Source organism: Aethalodelphis obliquidens, unplaced genomic scaffold (assembly GCF_003676395.1).
Source record: "Aethalodelphis obliquidens isolate GAN/ISIS:26980383/991018 unplaced genomic scaffold, ASM367639v1 scaffold48, whole genome shotgun sequence".
Taxonomy (NCBI): Eukaryota; Metazoa; Chordata; class Mammalia; order Artiodactyla; family Delphinidae; genus Aethalodelphis; species Aethalodelphis obliquidens.
The window spans coordinates 7,904,387-7,914,506 of NW_020837992.1; positions in this window are offsets into that span (position 1 = coordinate 7,904,387).

The following is a 10,120-nucleotide window of genomic DNA, read 5'->3' on the forward strand; positions in this document are numbered from 1 at the left end:
CACTTTGTTGTACAACAGAAACTAACACACCACTGTAAAGCAATCAGACTCCAACAAAGATGTAAAAAAAAAAAAAAAAAATTGCTGTGATGAGCTCTGTGCTAGTACCAAGAATGGGAGCTCCAAAGTGCCAGGAAGTCCAGACACTGCTGGGGGGGCAAAGGACGAACAGTTGCCCAGGACAAAGCCGAGGAATCTCTTTGTCTTTGAGCTCTGATGCCTCCCCTTATACTCAGTGCCCCTCATGCTCAGGCGCTTCTCCCCCATGATTCCCCAAGGACCAAAGTGACCTCTCTCATAGTCCTTCCAGAATCCCTTCACTTGATTTACTTTATGGAGGTGGATGCCTCCCAGCCTGTGCCAGCCATTTTACATTTGACAGACGTATATTAGTGGTACAGGATCGAGCTATGAAATGGGGCAGGTCTTTTATGTGGCTGCAGTCAGATTTCAGTTGGGGCTGTAGTCGTCGGAAAGCATGATTGGGCTGGACCACGAAGATGGCTCCCTCACATGGCTGACTGTTGAGGCTGGCTGTCATCTGGGAGCTCATCTGGGGCTGTCAACCAACATGTGGCCTGTCCATGAGACTTGAGATTTTCACAGCATAGTGGCTTATTTCTGGGGGAGAGAGAGTGTTCCAAGGTCAAGCATTCCAGGCAGAAGCTACAAGGCTTGTAATGACTACCTTCGGAAGTTCCAGGATGTCACTTTTGCTTTATTCTATTGATCGTCACTATAGTCAGCCTACTTCAAAGGGAGGGGAATTAGACGCTATTTCTTGATGGTGTGTGACGAGACCACTTTGTAATACAGCATGCTGGATGGGTGATGTGGTTGTGACCATCTTTGGAAAATGGATAAAACTCTATAGAACCCTACCTAAAAATGGCAGCTCCCTGTCCTGATGCTTCCCATGTCCCTTTCCTGCTTTATTTTTAAAATGTCTAAGAATACATAGCAAATAGTAGGCACTCAATATGACAACTAATTCCAAAATATGTTGAATGAATCATCAATCAAATAATATCTCACGTGCTGTAGTCGGCACAGGGACTGTGCACCTAGTACAGTGCTTTGCCCTTTTAGAGCCTCAATACATGTGTGATGGGTTACCAAACTTGAAAATGCATAGAAAATAAAAACATCTCACTGCCTAATAAAAACCAGTCACCGTCAAGAGCTTAGACTGTAGCAGCATTCAATTTTCCTACAGTCCAACATTTCATACATTATGCAGCCCTAAACCACTGTTTGTTTGAAGAACTTGGTCTTTCATACTTTAGCTGAGAGCCAGTGACTTCGATCTGTCATACAGCAGCAGAGCCACTGGGAAAAATGGCCTGCGCCCAGCCAAGGCCACAAAGCAGAGTGTTTGCGGACCAAGGTCTATGGCATCAAAGAAAGCTAGGTGGTCAGGTTGGGGTGCCCCCTCTTAGCTCAGTCCTCTTGGCCCTGAGGGATTTGGGATGGGTATTGGGAGGTAAAGCACCTCTTTGTGTCTCCCATTTCCTCACCCTTTTCTCAATGGACTTTGGTATGGCCTTTGGAAACTAGGTCTTCCCATTGGATTCTGCTTTTGTATGTTTAAGTAGAAAAACTTTTCACATGTTGTGTTCAAAAACATATTATCTTTATTCTTAGTTTATGGTTTAATTTTTAATATTTAGATCAGTAATCAGTTTGGACTTATTTTGATATATACTGGACGAGAATTTAAAAAATCTTTCCGAAATGTTTACCCAAATGTCCTGACACCGTTTATTTAATAATCTATCCTTTCCCATTGATTCATGATGCCATTTTTATCTTATACTTTTTAGTGGTTTTGAAGCAAGAGAACAACAAATCTATGTTTTAGAAAGAATACTGATTGCAAGAGATAGGAGCAGAATACTTGCTGCTAGAGCCACGTCAGATGTTAATTTGAGAAACACAAGGTGTTGGTCGGTTTGGAGCATTTCCTCTGGGGACGGGCACTGGTTCTAGGGTGGAGAAGCAGGGGAGGTTCAAGCAGAAAAGCTGAGCTCAAAGTGTGGACTGTGGACTTACAGAGTCCAAGGCGCTTTCAGGGGCTCTGAGAGATCAAACATTTTCATAAAAGTACTAAGAGGTTATTTTACATTTTCACTGTGTTAACATTTGCACCGATAGTACAAAAGCAGCAGTGGGTTTTTACTTACCAGCAGTTTTCTGCTGATAACTTAGCATGAATCAAGGCAGTGGTACCAAACTGTGCTAATAATAGTCATTGTGTTCTTCGCTGTCATGCGCTCACAGTAAAAGAAAGAAAAAGAAAGAAAGGAAGGAAGAAAGAAAGCCAGTTTCAAGAAGAATGCTCTTGATGAGGCAGTAAAAAGCATTAATTTTATTAAATCTCCATCCTTGTGTATTCATCTTTTTAATATTCTGTGTGACAAAATGGGAACTGCACATAAAGCACTTCTGCGGGCTGAAGGACAACGTTTTCTCAGGGAAAAGCACCGTGTGTTTGTTTGAGTTTCAAGCTGAAATAGCTGCTTTTTCACGGAACACCACACTTACTTCAGGGAAGGACTGACAAACATGGTTACCCAGCCTTGAGTATTTGGCAGATGTTTTCTCTTAAATGAATGAAGCGAGCTTGTCACTTCAAGGAAATAATCTGACTGTATTTGTTGCCACTGACAAAATATGAGTGCTCAAGAAAAAAATCAGAATTTTAGAAAACCTGTATCCACTACTCATTTTCCTCCTTTTTCTTACATCATGGGTTTGACAGTTTCCCCAAACTTAATAACTTTTCTGATGAGATTAATAGTGATATTAATGAATATGGATTTTTAAACATTGTATAATTAAGTGAGTTAACTTTTTGAAGATCTGTGTAATTCAGTAGACCAGTATTTTTCAGATAATTGGTGCATGATGTTACAAAGTCATGCATGGGTAAAAGAGCCATTTAAAGTGCAAGATAGGCTAATGGATTTTAGCATAACAGAGTATGAAAATTGATATTATTTCAGGTTCCACATTGCAGCTAACATTTTTGTTATCTGAATTGTGGGCAATTTATTTGTTTTTAACTGTAAAATATGCATAACAAAATATGCATAACATAAAATTTATTAACCATTATTAAATGTATAGTTGAGTGGCATTAAGTACATTTACATTGTTATGCAATTATCACCACCCTCCATCTCCAGAACTTTTTCATCATCTCATACTGAAACTCCAGTCCCATGAAACAATAACTCCCCATTCCCCTCTCCCACCAGGACCTGAAAAAGCTATTAAAATATTGTCCCCCTTTTCTGGGACTTCCCTGGTGGCGCAGCGGTTAAGAATCCGCCTGCCGATGCAGGGGACATGGGTTCAATCCCTGGTCCAGGAAGATCCCACATGCTGTGGAGCAACTAAGCCCGTGCGCCACAACTACAGAGCCTGTGCTGTAGAGCCCGCGAGCCACAACTACTGAGCCCGTGCGCCACAACTACCGAAGCCCGTGCACCTAGAGCCCGTGCTCCGCAATGAGAAGCCATCACAATGAGAAGCCCATGCACTGCAATGAAGAGTAGCCCCCGCTTGCTGCAACTAGAGAAAGCCCTCGTGCAGCAATGAAAACCAGACACAGCCAAAAAAAAAGAAAAAGAATGTTTCCCTTTTCTAACTATATGTCTGTGTGAGGTTGGATTTTCTTCGTATACTTCAATTTAGACAACTTATCACAACAGATTGAATGCAGAAGCTGATATAAGGAGTGATCTGCATTAGTTTCCCATTACTGTGTAACAGATATCCACAACCATAGAAACTTAAAACAACACGCATTTATCAGTTTCCAGGAGTCAGGAGTCTGGGTTCAGGTGAGCTTCTCAGGGTCTTTGCTCAGGGTCTCACAAGGCTAAAATCAAGACATTACCCAGAAGTGCAATCTTACCTGAGGCTCAGGGATCCTCAGTCAAGTGCGTTGGTTACTGGCCGAATGCAGTTGGCAAAATTTGTAGCACCAAAGTCCCTGGCTCACTGTTGGCCAGGGACTGCTCTCAGCAACCAGAGGCTACCCACAAGTCCTTGGCACGTGACAGCATTGGTCCTTGCCTCTCACAACACTGCAGCTCACTTCTCCAAAGCCAGCAGGAAAATCTTACTCCAGGGATTTCCCTGGACATCCAGTGGTTAAGACTCTGCACTCCCAACGCAGGGGGCCCGGGGTCTAACCCTGGTCAGGGAACTAGATCCCGCATTCTGCAACTGCAGATCCCGCATGCCACAACTAAGACCTGGCACAGCCAAATAAATAAATAAATATTAAAAAAAAAAACCTTCAGTCTGCTATGATGGAGTCTTGTATAACAATGTAATCACGGGAGTGACTATATCCTCACCTTTGCCAGATTCTTTTGGCAAGAAGCAAGTAACAATAAATGGAGTATAACCTTTAAAACTTGTGAATCACTAGGTTGTACCCCTGAAACTTATGTCATATTGTACATCGACTATATACCTCAATAAAAAAGGAAGCAAGTAACAGTTTCTCCCTCATTCGCTTGACTCATTGGGGTCACCTTAGGGTGTGTCCATCATTCCAGACATTAAAGATACGTGCAAAAACGTAAAACAGTGTTACTCTTCTTCCTATTTAAAAAATGTGTAATTAAAAATATGTTATTCATGCTAATATGTAATGAGTTTCTAGTTGTTATTTTAAATCAATTAGTAAAGCATTATACTTCTCAATTTAGTGTCTAATAAAGTAAATATTGATAGATATAATCCACGTAAACACAGCTGTTTGGGCTCTTTAATAGATTTTAAGAGTATAAAGTGTCCTGGGAGAACTGTTAATATAATTAATCCTAATGGCAAACAGATTATGAACACCAAATAGCTGGAGTTTTCCAAATGCTTTTGCTGACCCACAGAAATACATGTTACGTTGTGACCCAGTATACATGTACGTATGCATATACATATATACACAGATGCATAACCAAGGCAAAAGTTTCATGAAGTAATACTTATTCTTACGTGTAGTGCACATTTCTACTGATTGTTTGTCTTCTAAAAATTCCTGGTCACAGTCCAACACATTGATTTCATAAACCACTCAATAGGTCAGGACCTGAAGTCTGAAAATTCTGACTGATCATTAGAACCACTTGAAAAGCATTTAAAAATATAGATTTCCAGGGCTAATAACTATTTATATGAACAGGCAAGGTCAAGGAAAGAGTGAATCTATGTTTCTCCTCCCTTGAAACACTGCTGTGAGAACAAGTCTGGGTTGTTATTTTTCTGATGATTAACTGATTTTGACCACCAAAGGACTGAGTCATGAGAGTACATTCTATGTTATTCAGCATCAGACAATAAATTCTAAGCAGAAGTGTCTCCAGGCAAAGATAAGAGGTTACTGAAGTGTCCAGGGCTGTGCTTCTGGCAGCTCTGAGCTTGCTGCATTGTTCCTGGTGGGTAGGATCCTGCTGGGAAAGAATCAGTTTTCCAGATATCCAGAGAAGTAGATTAAAGTCACTGCCACAGAGGCGGGAGGCCTCTGCAGCCGATGAGAAAGGGGTTCACGTTCTGGTATGACCTTGGAAAAGTCATGAACGATCTAAAACTCTGCCTCCTAATCCATAAAGTGGGAAGAAAGGTGCCTGTCTGGCTGTGTCATTTGTGAGGGTCAGTGAGGTGCTGGTGCCTGGCACACGCTGTAAGTGTCCCAAGACGGCAGGCAGGTGGTTTCCTTGCTGCCCTTGGCGGTGGTTTGCCATTTGAAGTTGGCCAAGTCACTGAGGTCCCGGGGATACTGGAAACAGTGCTGCTGGCTTGTCTACCTCCCAGGGTTGGTGTCTGAAGGTCAAATGAGAAAGTGGACGGAAGGAAGAAAATGTGATGTGCTGTTAAGAGGAGGCTCCCAGAACAGAGCTGGAGAACAGAACCTATGCTGTGGCGACAGGCCCTGGGGACCCAGAGGTTAGGTGAGCAGGTGCAGAGCAAGAGCACACACGTGCCACATGTCCCAGCAAGGAGCCTCTGAACACGTGGGGTGGGATGCAGGGAATAACCCCCTTCTGGTTGCAGGCGCTTCGTGTGCCTTAATCTCAACTCATCCCACCACAACAACGTCATGGAAATACCACTCAAATGAGAAAACTGAGACTCAACCAGGGTGAATAACCGGCCAAGGTCACGCAGCTTGTAGATGACACGGCAGATGCCCCACTTGTGCAGCTGGGAGAGGATGGGATGCTGCAGCAGCTGCCCAAACTTGCCAATGGGGGTGCCCTGGCTGCTTGGGGCTGGGAGGACCAGTGCACTGCTCACCCGTGGGGACCCGGCAGCCAGCTGGATGGGCCCTCTAGCTGAGCCTCCCATGACCACCAGGGGGCATTCATGGGACCTTCTGCAGATGAGGAGCTCGGTTCCCAGGACTGGCTTGTGTCTGAAGACTGCCCAGTGGATCAGAGTGTGACACCAGTGACAGCAGCTCCACCCTCCCATTCACCTTTGCCAGCTGCCTCATGGTCATGACACTAGTCACAAGAAGAGAAGAAAGGGTCAGTAGCTCCCCTCCCCAGCCACTCCCTCCCGCCTACTAGATTCCAACTCTCCCTCTCTCTCTCTCTCTCTCTCTCTCTCTCTCTCATACAGCCACATGAATAGTTTCTACAACAGACACCAGATAATTGTCATCCTACACAATTGTATTCTTTCAGGATTATAAGAAACAGTGCTGATTCCATCATCATCTCCATCTTTCCAGCTGCTATAAAATGGTATTTGCAGCACTCTTTACAAGATACATCTCATCTCATCTCCAAGCATCTCCTGATGCTGCTAAGCAAAGATGATAAACATCTATGGATAAGCAACCTTGCAACCATCTGTCTCTAACATAAGATAACATAGGTCATGGTAATTTCTCCAAAGTGCATCCATCTTCTATTGAGATGAAACCATTCAGGCATGTGGTAAATTCAGATAGATTCAAGATGTGACAACAGAGAATTTCCTGAGTCCCCCAGAAAGAGTAACCTAAAACAGTGGTTCTCAGCCTCGGCTGCACAATGGACTCACCCGGAGAGCTTTAGAAAAACTGATGCCTGGGTCCCATCCCGAGTTTCTGATTTACTTGCTCTCGAGTGCAGCTGGGTGCCAGAGTATTTAAAAGCTTCCTGGGTGATCTGATGTGCAGCCAAGCTTGAGAACCACAGATCTAAAAGATAAGGGAAATTGGGCTCAAGAACAATGATTAAAGGGCCGGATCTGGTTATTCCAGAGGCAGGAAGGTGACAACTGCTCTTCGGTGTCTCCCATCGACTTTCTGGTATTTGTGCTAATTGAAGGGAAGACTGTCATGAACACCTGTCAGATCTTACATTTGAAAGTTCTTTTATAGTTTGCAAAGCATTTGATCTTATTTTAACCTCTCCACAATCCTGGGAGGTAGGCAGGGTAACCATGCTTACAGGAGAAACAGGAGCCTCAGAGAGCTGAGTGATTTGCAAAGACATAAGTGGGAGAACCATTTTGGGAGAACCATTATCCAGAATTTCTGGCAGCCCAAAAGTCCAAACAGTTTTATTTGCACTATTAAACTCCTTTGTCCTCCCTGAGGCAGAACAAAATCTGTTCATGGGTAAAAGATAGGAAACCTTTTAAGAGAAGATGAAGTGACAGAGAAAAAAACCAACCAAAATGAAAAGTTCCTCAGAAAGCAGATAACACGGAGCTGTCTTCATATGAGTGACAAAGAGCAGTGGTTATTGCTTTATTTTTTCCTGTGTACATAGGGCAGAAGATTACTATGTCAACAGAAGGTTAGATAAGCGAAGGAACTTTCTAGCTTTCTCATCCATGTGCCCTTCAGCTGGAACCTTATATGTGGCCCTTGAAACAAGAATAAAGTGGGAGGGGGGACTCTGAATTGCCTCAGTATGGGATTGAAGGTAATATTAAGTTCTTTGAAAGAACTAAAATGATTTTACAAGAGTCAGTAACAAGGAAAACCGTTTTAATATTAAGCTATTCAAATTTGCAAAGAAAGGTCTCTGAGATATTAGGTTGCTGTCATTCACAGCTAGAGTAAACTTTGGAAGCTTTTTTTTTTTTTTTTTGCAGTACGCGGGCCTCTCACTGTTGTGGCTTCTCCCGTTGCGGAGCACAGGCTCTGGACGCGCAGGCTCAGCGGCCATGGCTCACAGGCCAGCCGCCCCGCGGCATGTGGGATCTTCCCGGACCGGGGCACGAACCCGTGTCCCCTGCATTGGCAGGCGGACTCTCAACCACTGCGCCACCAGGGAAGCCCTGGAAGCTGTTTTTTTGCAAGAACATCTTATGTGTTTTCCCATCCATTCCCATTCTTTTAGCAACAGCAGCCCCCCTTTTCACTTCATGTGATCCTAGTGGAGCTGCATTCTTGTGCTCCAGGCCCTCAGGTGGGCTCATGAATCACCAGCAATGGTAACTGGTCCAGGGGTGGCATGCATCCCAAGCAGGTGCTATCACAGTGTGTGTTGGTCACAGATCAGTAACCCTAGCGTCCGCAAAGAAAACCCCCAAATCTCAGTGGTTTAACAAATAAATGTGTATTTGTAATTCACATAAGTCCAATGTGGCCTTCCATGTGGTCATTCAGGGACCCAGGCTCCTTTCGTCCTGTGGCTCTCCTCTCTTTGGGAGCCTCAGAACCCTCTCTGTTCAGCTAGAAAATGGGAAAAGAGGACAGAGAATCACTTTGCGGAGGTTTTTATGGACCAAATGAGAAGTGGAGCCTTCCACATCTGCTCACATTCCATTGGCCAGACTCACTCACATGGCGGGGGAGGCTGAATGCCATCTAGTTGTGATCCCAAGAGAAGGAAGAAGCAGGCTTGGTGACCAGTTAGCCAGGCTCTGCCACAGGGCCTTTCTCTGGGATTGGTATGTGGAGGTTGAGGTGCTAAACTGGGGTCATGTCAGCCTGGAGCACCAGCAGCCATCTTTCCTGGATGCAGAGGGGAAGTGTGACCTCCTAGAAGAAAAGTAAACCACCACACAGAGGGAGGCAGAGCCAGGAGAGGGAGAGCAAGAAAGGAAGCAGAAAGGGGTCAGGCAGGAGGAGGGGAGGGGAGGAGAGAGAATACATTCTGCTGCATGAACTCCTCTGGTCACTAACAACCCTGGAATTCTCAATTATGGATGCCATCAGGACCAGCTACACAATTTGCAGCTACATAAGTGCAAAATTAACCTAGTAGGAGCCCCTATTAAAAAATTATGAATTTCAAGACAGTGACAGCAACGCATTAAACCAAATAAGGGGCCTTTCTGCGTGCAGGGACCTGTATGACTGCACAGGTCACACACCCACAGTGCTGGCCCTGGGGGTTACAGATGCCCTTTGGTGCTTCTGCCAGTTTGATCTGGGTTTCTCTCACCATCAACTAAAACTCCTGATCGCTAGACTCTGTTGCCAAGAGGCTGTAAGCTCTCCAGTTTTGTAAATGATAAGAACTCTGCAGTGTGTTCATGAGCCCTAGGGTGGAGCTCTGTATACAGTGGATGTCGCTAGATGCTGATTGCCTGGAGGCAGTCAGTAGGCAGGGCCCGGCTGAGCTCTGGAGCTTTCTCTGGGTTCTAGGATTCTGTGAATCTACCTAGAGATGTATATGTCTTTTGGCAAGAGATATGTTTCCCAAGTTTGTGTATACTTTAGTTCTTTGTAAATTAGATCCTATTTTCAGTACTTACTCTTTAAGGAACTCCATGGGGAATCGTTTTGTCAGGCCAAGAACCATTCCTTTCAAAAGCACAGATTCTCCTAAATCGAGTTTGCCTAAAGTGGGGCACACGCATGCTGTCACCTAACCCCCTCCTCTCAGTTCCACAACCAATGCCTGCTCCAGAGCCGTCTCCAAAGGCTCCAGCCCTGCCCCAATATCTCTGCATACGACCCAGCCCTCACCTCCAGACAAAATCAAGGTTTCACCAAAGAGGTTGAATCACACATGTACCCCTCTCTCCCACCCCTAATGGAGGTGACTGGATTACATGGCACTCTGTGGCTTCCCTTAGGGAAATGTTCCTGGTCATTTCTGTGTCATCTTCTGGCTCCCAGAAAGAATTAATGTAAGCATTTATCTGGTCAACC